The sequence below is a fragment of the Ziziphus jujuba genome, chromosome 1 (assembly GCF_031755915.1).
Source record: "Ziziphus jujuba cultivar Dongzao chromosome 1, ASM3175591v1".
Classification (NCBI taxonomy): domain Eukaryota; kingdom Viridiplantae; phylum Streptophyta; class Magnoliopsida; order Rosales; family Rhamnaceae; genus Ziziphus; species Ziziphus jujuba.
The window spans coordinates 18,934,424-18,942,541 of NC_083379.1; the positions used below are offsets into that span (position 1 = coordinate 18,934,424).

Here is an 8,118-nt window from a genome sequence, read left to right on the forward strand (position 1 = left end):
TACCTAAAAAACCATCAGAAGATGCACCAAATATGCTGCTAAATGGCTAAAATTAATGAACTTATACAATAATAACAATAGTGATTAAAGAAAATACTACTGCTAAGTACAAGTGGATATGATCAGAAACAATTGCATTCTGAACTTTTTAGTACAAACAAAAATTATCACCAAAAATTAAAAAAAAGGACAAAAACAAATGAAGTATAATTAGCAGCCCTCAATCGTCGACATTGTGGCTTCATTTGTGGAGGATTCCACATCAGTTTGTGGTTTAAGGTTGTATTTCAATGCGCTTTGGAAATAAAACAAAGGTTCCTTGGGTTTGGGACGATCTGTTTCATTGCTTAGCATGAATACTACCTCTTGCATGGTTGGTCTAACCATAGGATGGTCCTGTGCACAAAGAAGGCCAACATCTATGCATCTCATTACTTCTGGTGATGAATATGAGTTGCCCAATATTTCATCCATTAAATCCAATGCCCTGAATTCACTCCGTAGATGCCATGCCTGATATAGTCCTCACATATCAAAATGAACTTCAAATAGATCCAATTAATATATTAAGATTGGTGAGTAAATGTGAACTCACATAAGCTATGAGGCTTAGCTGTTGATCATGATAGTGGAACTTGTTATTCTTCTTGCCGCTAACTATCTCTAACAGCAACACTCCAAAGCTATACACGTCAGATTTCTCAGAAAATATTCCACCCATTGCATACTCTGGAGACGTATAGCCACTGCATTAGATTATTGGAACACGTTAATTAGTAGATATTGATTTCCATTAGTTTTCAGAGTTCTCATTACAGTATCTACATGCTGTGGCTAACACCACATTGTAATAATGGCATTTATAAGTAATATTTCTTGGCAGCTTAACTATGCTAAAGTCATAAAACTTGAACATTATCAAAATTTTTAGCCCCACAACAAGCTTTCTAAAATCTATTAGAATTGAACATATAGCAGAATAACTTAGTGGAGTATTTACAGAGTATTTCCATTCATAGGGTAATCATATGGACAACGAACTGGTGATTCATGAACAATATATCATTGACAAGGCTAGAATATGTTAACTATATGCTGAACTTGGACTCAAGCCTGAAACTCATGTTGAGAATCGTACTTTCTGATCATAAGTCTCTTGTAAAAGTGAAAATTCCATTACACAGTCTAAAAGTAGAACAACTAGAATTTCCATTGCTGGAAAATTTTTAAGCATAATATATGATCATGAGGAAATTAATTGTAACTGCTAACATTGGCGCACGTATTACAACAACATTACGTTTTATTTTATTTAATTATTTATTTTGTAATTACAACAATAGTATGCTTGATAATGCACAAATGATTTATATTTAGAAAACAGAACCAGTTGGTATATGTTAGAAAAGGAAGGATGCTTACGGTGTTCCCACAACCCATATGAGTATTAGCTAAATCTAACGTCCCTTGGAAAATACGTGCCAGTTCAAAATCTGATATTTTAGGGTTCATGTTCTCATCCAAAAGAATATTGCTGGCCTTCAAATCTCTATGTATTACCCTTAGATATGAATCATGATGGAGATACAGAAGACCTTTAGCAACACCAAGAATAATGTTGAAGCGCTTAGACCAAGAAAGCTCTGATCTTCTCCTGGAATATGAAAAATACACATAAATTTGAAAGTAGTGTTCTTTTCTATTCTTATGCATTTAGGAGCAGAAAATAGACAATTAGCACAAATTTCCATTTGATATGTTTGGCATATAGACAGAGTTATTTGAGCAGCAGTGTATGACAATGACCACCAAATGAGATATGGAATCGAAGGATTAAGAAGGAGCCAAAAAGGACCTATCCATGTGTACAGGACACTTCATAAGATAACTAACTGTAAATCAAGCTTCTTGCAATTGGACACTGTACATGTATCCTGAGATCTACTGCCTGATACGTTACTCCATGAAACTCAACATATATCAAGAGAGATTTATCTTCTTTTGCTCTAGTACTGGAAATTTGAATTGTTTCCTATAGTAGCTATATTGAGATTAGTGGCTAGCAAATGTAGCTAGGCATGGGATTTTCTATGCTGGTCAAGTACACATATTGTTCATAGGATTCAATTTAAGAACCTTTCGAAGGCAGCTTAAAGCTTCATTTCTTCTAAAACCCTATCGTAGCCCTAATTCATTTGATGAATCAAACAGACTATCAATCTGACATTGGTAGACAAGATAGATTAGAATGAAAGAGTAGTGTTACAGATTATGGTTCATGAAACCAACCAAAAAGAATCATATCCAAGCTCTTATTTGGCATGAATCATAAATTAGTAACTTCTCTTCTTTGTATACGCGACAACCAATAAGTTTAACAAGATTTCTATGCTGGAGTTTTGAGATCAAAATCATCTCATTCTTAAACTCTTCTGCACCTTGTCCTGAGTTACTAGAGAGCCTTTTAACTGCTATATCCTTCCCATTATGTAGTTGCCCCTACAAATAAGTAGCCAAAACTTAAATTTGCCAATCCATTAGAAATTTTCTATTGGAAAAGATAAAATCAAATCACTTTATAAACAGGACCGAACCCTCCTTCCCCAAGTTTATTTGACATGCTGAAGTTATTTGTTGCAATTAATATGTCATCAAAGTCAAAAACAGCATGTTTAGATGGATCATAAGGTTTTGCACTTTCAAGAGCATCCCTTGAAATGTCGTTCGTCTTAATCAAGTCAATGTGCTCTGTGGTATCCATAATATTTCCTGCTTTTTGAGTTTTAGAAATAAGATTTAAATGCAGTTTAGAAAATAAAATGAAAAGATTACCAATAGCTATATCAAAAAATCAAGTAATTTGATGCATAAGTACAACAGTAGAGATGAAAAATCAATATGTTCTTAGTGAGTCCATGTTTTTCATATCTGTTTAAGTTTATTTACTATTACCCAGTTTGAATGCACAAAGGATAAAAAAATTTAGTTCTCTTCTCATCGTAAAAAAGCATAAAAATAAATAACAGTTATCCAAAATATCAATAAGATTAATAGAGTTTTATTTATGGTAAGCACAGATGCATATATCTTTTTTCCTTTTTCAATTCACAAAGTTTTTTACTTATCAACCATATATTGTTTAAATTGTTGGGTCAACCAATGGCAAAGACATTTGGCACTCAAATTGTTCCCTAGGAGAATATTATATTAAATTATATTAAATCAACGCAATAGACACCCTAACAGAGATAGTAAAGCAATGTAACATATATGCCACACTCTAGCAAGGAATGGAATGAGTGCTTATTGTCACGGCCCTAACTTTTCCAACACTCCCGTGCGGCACTTAGCACCTTCCTTGCTAAGTAAGCCTTGCTCACAAACAATCACAATGCGGAAGCTAAGAGTAAGAGAGTAGGAAGTAGGAGAGTTTGCGAGAATGTGAAGAATACTTGTATTGCTAGAATTCTTGGATGTGTTACAAATGAAAGTCCAACCCTTTATATGGAGGGCTTGGCATGTATCACAAAAATACAAGGTTCTAGATATGTACACATGTCACCTATCTAGTTAGGATTCTAGATTATTCTAGGGTTATGTACAAGATATTTACACGGAGTATTCTAGAGAGATTCCAATCTACATTAGTCTAGGTTTCTCTTGAATCTTCTAAAATCTTCTTGACTTCTCTTGAATCTTCATGGAGAGTGTAGTCTTTCGGTTAAACCTTAAGGGTTTTACTCCTTTTGCACGGGACGTGACACTCTCCCCCACCTAAACTCGCGATGCCTTCGTCAAGCCTTCTTCCTTGCCCGCCGGATGTGATCCTTGAGTTGTTGTTGTGTATCTTCGTGCTCCCCACTTACTTCACCATCCGGCAGGTCCTTCTCCTTCATCAAGTATTTGGTGTAGTTAGGCATGCCTCTATGTTGAACGACTCGATCCGCAGGTGTGGCTTCCACATTCTTGTCGGGTGAAGTCGCTATCTTCATGGGTGCCCTTCTTGACTTACCTTTCTTTGGGGCTTCCTTACCCCCTTTCCTTACAATGGGAAGTGGCCTCCTATAAGGTCCTATCACCCCCTCATGCAACTCGTGTGGTTGAGGTAGTGGTTTGACTAAGTTCCCTTCCTTAGTCTCCACATGCTTTCTCTTGTTGTCTCCACAACTTGAGACCAATGCACACAAGCTACCTTGCTTCAACTGCTTTGGTACATTTTGCACTTTAGGAGATGTCTTAGCATGGCTTGGAGCATCCTTGCTAGGCTCTTGGGTAGCAACTAGGTTGATTTGCTCCTCCTTCTCAACCTGCAATACCGACAAATCTTTAGTCTCCCGCTTGCTAGCTTGTTTCGTAGGCACCATGCACGCCACTCCCCCATCCATGATGCATAACATGTTTGCAAATGGGAGTGGGAAAGCCTTTACTTGGTTAAAGAATTCCATGCCAAGGATAATCTTGTAGTCATCCATGGATACAACTGTTAGGTTCAATTGGCCATCCCAGTCTCCGATGGTGGTTTTCACGCCTCTAGCAACTCCTTGGAGCGGCTTCGCATCCGAATTTACCGCCTTTACGGAGCCCCTTTCTTGTGTTGCCTTAATCCCAAGCCTTTATGCCTCCTCCACCGATAGGAAATTATGTGAGGCACCCGTGTCCACCAACGCCTTGGTGGGCACTCCATTGAGTTTTGTCTCTATGAACATTAGGCCACATTTCTTTGCCTCTTTAGGAGCAGTCTTGATAGCATTTAACAATTGTAAGGAACCTATACTAGTTCCTTCCTCTTTCTTCTCCTCGTATTGGGTAGTCATGGCATTCAAAGCCTTTCTCTTCGGATAATCCCTAACCCAATGCGGTCCATCACATAAGAAACAAGAGTTTTTAGGTTTGGAAGCGTCCTTACCTTCTCTAGGTGGCTTCCATTTTGAGCTTTTTGGCTTATGTGCACTTTCTTCCCTTTCATCCTCTTTGGATCTACTAGGTTCTCCCCCACCTTTTCCATGGTTGTCTTTCCATTCCTTTGGCTTTGGAGAGTCTGTTTGGTTGGAGTAGTCAATGAAGCCTTCGGCATACCCAATGGCACTAGCCAAATCTTGTACTCCATGCCTCTTCAACTCTGTCTTTGCCCAAGGTTGTAGACTATCCATGAAATAGAAAAGGGAGTCTTTATCCGATAGGTTTGGAATCTCCAACACCAAGTTGGTGAACTCCTTGATGTATTCCTGAATATGACCTACTTGCTTAAGTCATCGAAGGCGACTCTTTGCCCATTTTTGGCATTCTCTGGATAAAATTGCTTTTTTAGATCCTTTTTAAAGTCACCAAAGGTATGAAAAGTATACGTACCTCGCTCTATGTCAGTATGCCTCCTCCTTCACCATAACATTGCCGTGTTGCTAAGGTAAAGAGTGGCAGTCCTAATCTTTGAAGCATCGTCCACAATGCCCATTGCTTCAAAGTATTGCTCCAAGCCCCAAAGGAAATTCTCGAGCTCCCTCGCATTCCTTGCCCCAGAGTAGGACTTGGGCTTTGGCACATCGATTCGTGGCCCCTCGCGTATGGTGGTTGTCCCTGATGCCACCGCCTTCTTGCAAAGAGCCCAATCACCCCTCATATCCTCCATTTGGGTGCGGATAGCATCCAATTCTCTCTCCAACATGGCACGAAGGTCTGCTACCTCCCCCATGCATTGGTCGTGTGTCGAGTGGAGCTCCTCCTTAAGGCATCGTCTAGCCCATTGAGTAACCCTCTCATGGCTTGATTGATGGCAATATCCTCCGACTCTAGCCCATCTAGGCGATTCTCCAGCCCCTCAAACCGTTCATGTACTCGAGCAACATGCTCCTCCAAGCGTAACTCCACGCCAGTCATCACATCCTTGGACTTGGACTTATGCCTCTGCTTCCCCGCATTAAGGTTGCGTTGCTTTTCACGACCTCGCACATCGGTAGCTCCCTTCACATTGATGGTAACCTCCGAGCTAGTCATCTTGCCTATTTCCATGTTACACCAACGGTATACTTGAGTAGCAATAGGCTCTGATACCAACTGTCATGGGCTTAACTTTTCCAACACTCCCATGCGGTACTTAGCACCTCCCTTGTTAAGTAAGCCTTGCTCACAAGCTATCACAATGCGAAAGCTAAGAGTAAGAGAGTAGGAAGTAGGAGAGTTTGAGAGAATGTGGAGAATACTTGTATTGCTAGAATTCTTGGATGTGTTATAAATGAAAGTCCAACCCTTTATATAGAGAGCTTGGCACGTATCACAAAAATACAATGTTCTAGATATGTACACATGTCACCTATCTAATTAGGGTTCTAGATTATTCTAGAGTTATGTACAAGATATTTACATGGAGTATTCTAGAGAGATTCCAATCTACATTAGTCTAGGTTTCTCTTGAATCTTCTAGAATCTTCCGGGCTTCTCTTAAATCTTCATGGAGAGTGTAGAGTCTTTCGGTTAAACCTCAAGGGTTTTACTCCTTTTGCACGGGACGTGACTTTATGTACTTACCCTTTTGGTTAGTTTTCCACCTGTACCAAAAGAAAAATATGGCTCCTAATATGAAACATGTACCGATTACTATGAGGCTGATGATAACCTTCTTGATTTGCTGTCTCCCAGCTGAACCATTAAATGAACATAACATACAAAATAGGTATCAAACAAAAACAAACAATGTAGTGCAAACACAAAAGCCAAACAATATTCAGGGAAAAGGCTTCATCCTCACCTAGTTCTGAATATGCAAGACGAAGAAAAAGATCTTCCCCACCAGAGGAAAACTCCTGAATATCAATAAGGTTTTTTGACCACACCAAACACCATATGCTATTAACAAATGCATAAGCTAAGCATGAACAACTACTATGGCACCATGCATAGCATTTTTCAGCATTACCAATCTGCACATATTCATAAAAATCAGGAATTTTCACCATACTCTTCTTCCAAAACCCATCTTCTTTTCCTCCAGAGGAAGCTGAGCTACTGGTGTTTTTCTTACAAAGTAATTTGGTTTTCCTTATACAACCTCCAGTCCAATTTCCTTTACTCCACTCCTCACGTGATTTTGGTTTAAAACCTTTCAAACAATTACAAATCGAAGATTCAGATGTTTTGCACACTGCAAAATGTCCACATACCCCATACGCATCACGTGAACTGTTTGGTGCCACCCACGCATCCCACGTAGCGTTTGGTTCACTGTATTTGGCCAGGTTTATAATCTTTAGAACTCCTTCTGATGAAATGAACATATTTGAGTTTACAGAGTTGTTGTATGGATTAAAATAGAAAGCAGTTGTTCCCTTTTCAATATATTCTTCGATATTAAACGTATTTAGATATGATGAAACCATTTCAGGTATCCCAACAAATTTCGACTTATCCCATGGCCCACTTCTCCAGTGAGGAGTTGATCCATTATTCCAAATAAAGGCTTCTAGCGGTGTCTGTGGTGCAATTCCAACGATGAAGTTTCCAGGTGATGGATCAGTTTCACTTTTCCAAGATGTCAACACATATCTATCACCAGTTTTAATATTAAAACCTGGTCCTACTTTGGGTAATAACGTATCACCAGGATGAGCAAAGCTCTGCCATAAAATTTCCTCTGATATATGGTCTTTCTTGAGAATGAGGTTTCCATTATCTAAAAGCATTGCAACTAAAGAATTTGATGGAACAGGAATATCAGTTGTCCAGAAAGACGTCTCATTTCCATCCACAAGATTTAGATTTCCATTGCCGCCAATTGTCAGACTTGCAGAAGAGTCTGTGACTGAAAGGGGATTCTCTCTATTGGTGACCCATACAACTATCCGTGGTGAAATTTCCTTGTACCAAATACCCACATATTGATTTCCAGATTTATTAGGACTGAAAAATCCTAACTCGAAAGATTGGTTTGGGGAGACCAAAGTTTGTCCTTTAGATAACACTTGGGATGAAGTTATGTTATATATTGCATAGCAATGATGCATTTGAAATAAGTAGAACAATAGACACACAGAAAACATGAATACAGTGCAATATGTGTGTTTTGCCCCCATTGGCCAAGGTATTCAAACAAAAACAAGCGCCCTTTTGATTATATTTTATACAATT

General features: G+C 38.7%; 1 pseudogene; it reads right to left on the bottom strand.

The window, feature by feature from the left end:
- Window positions 1-210: 210 nt before the first annotated feature.
- LOC107421615 (G-type lectin S-receptor-like serine/threonine-protein kinase At1g61500) lies at window positions 211-8,118 on the bottom strand (annotated as a pseudogene).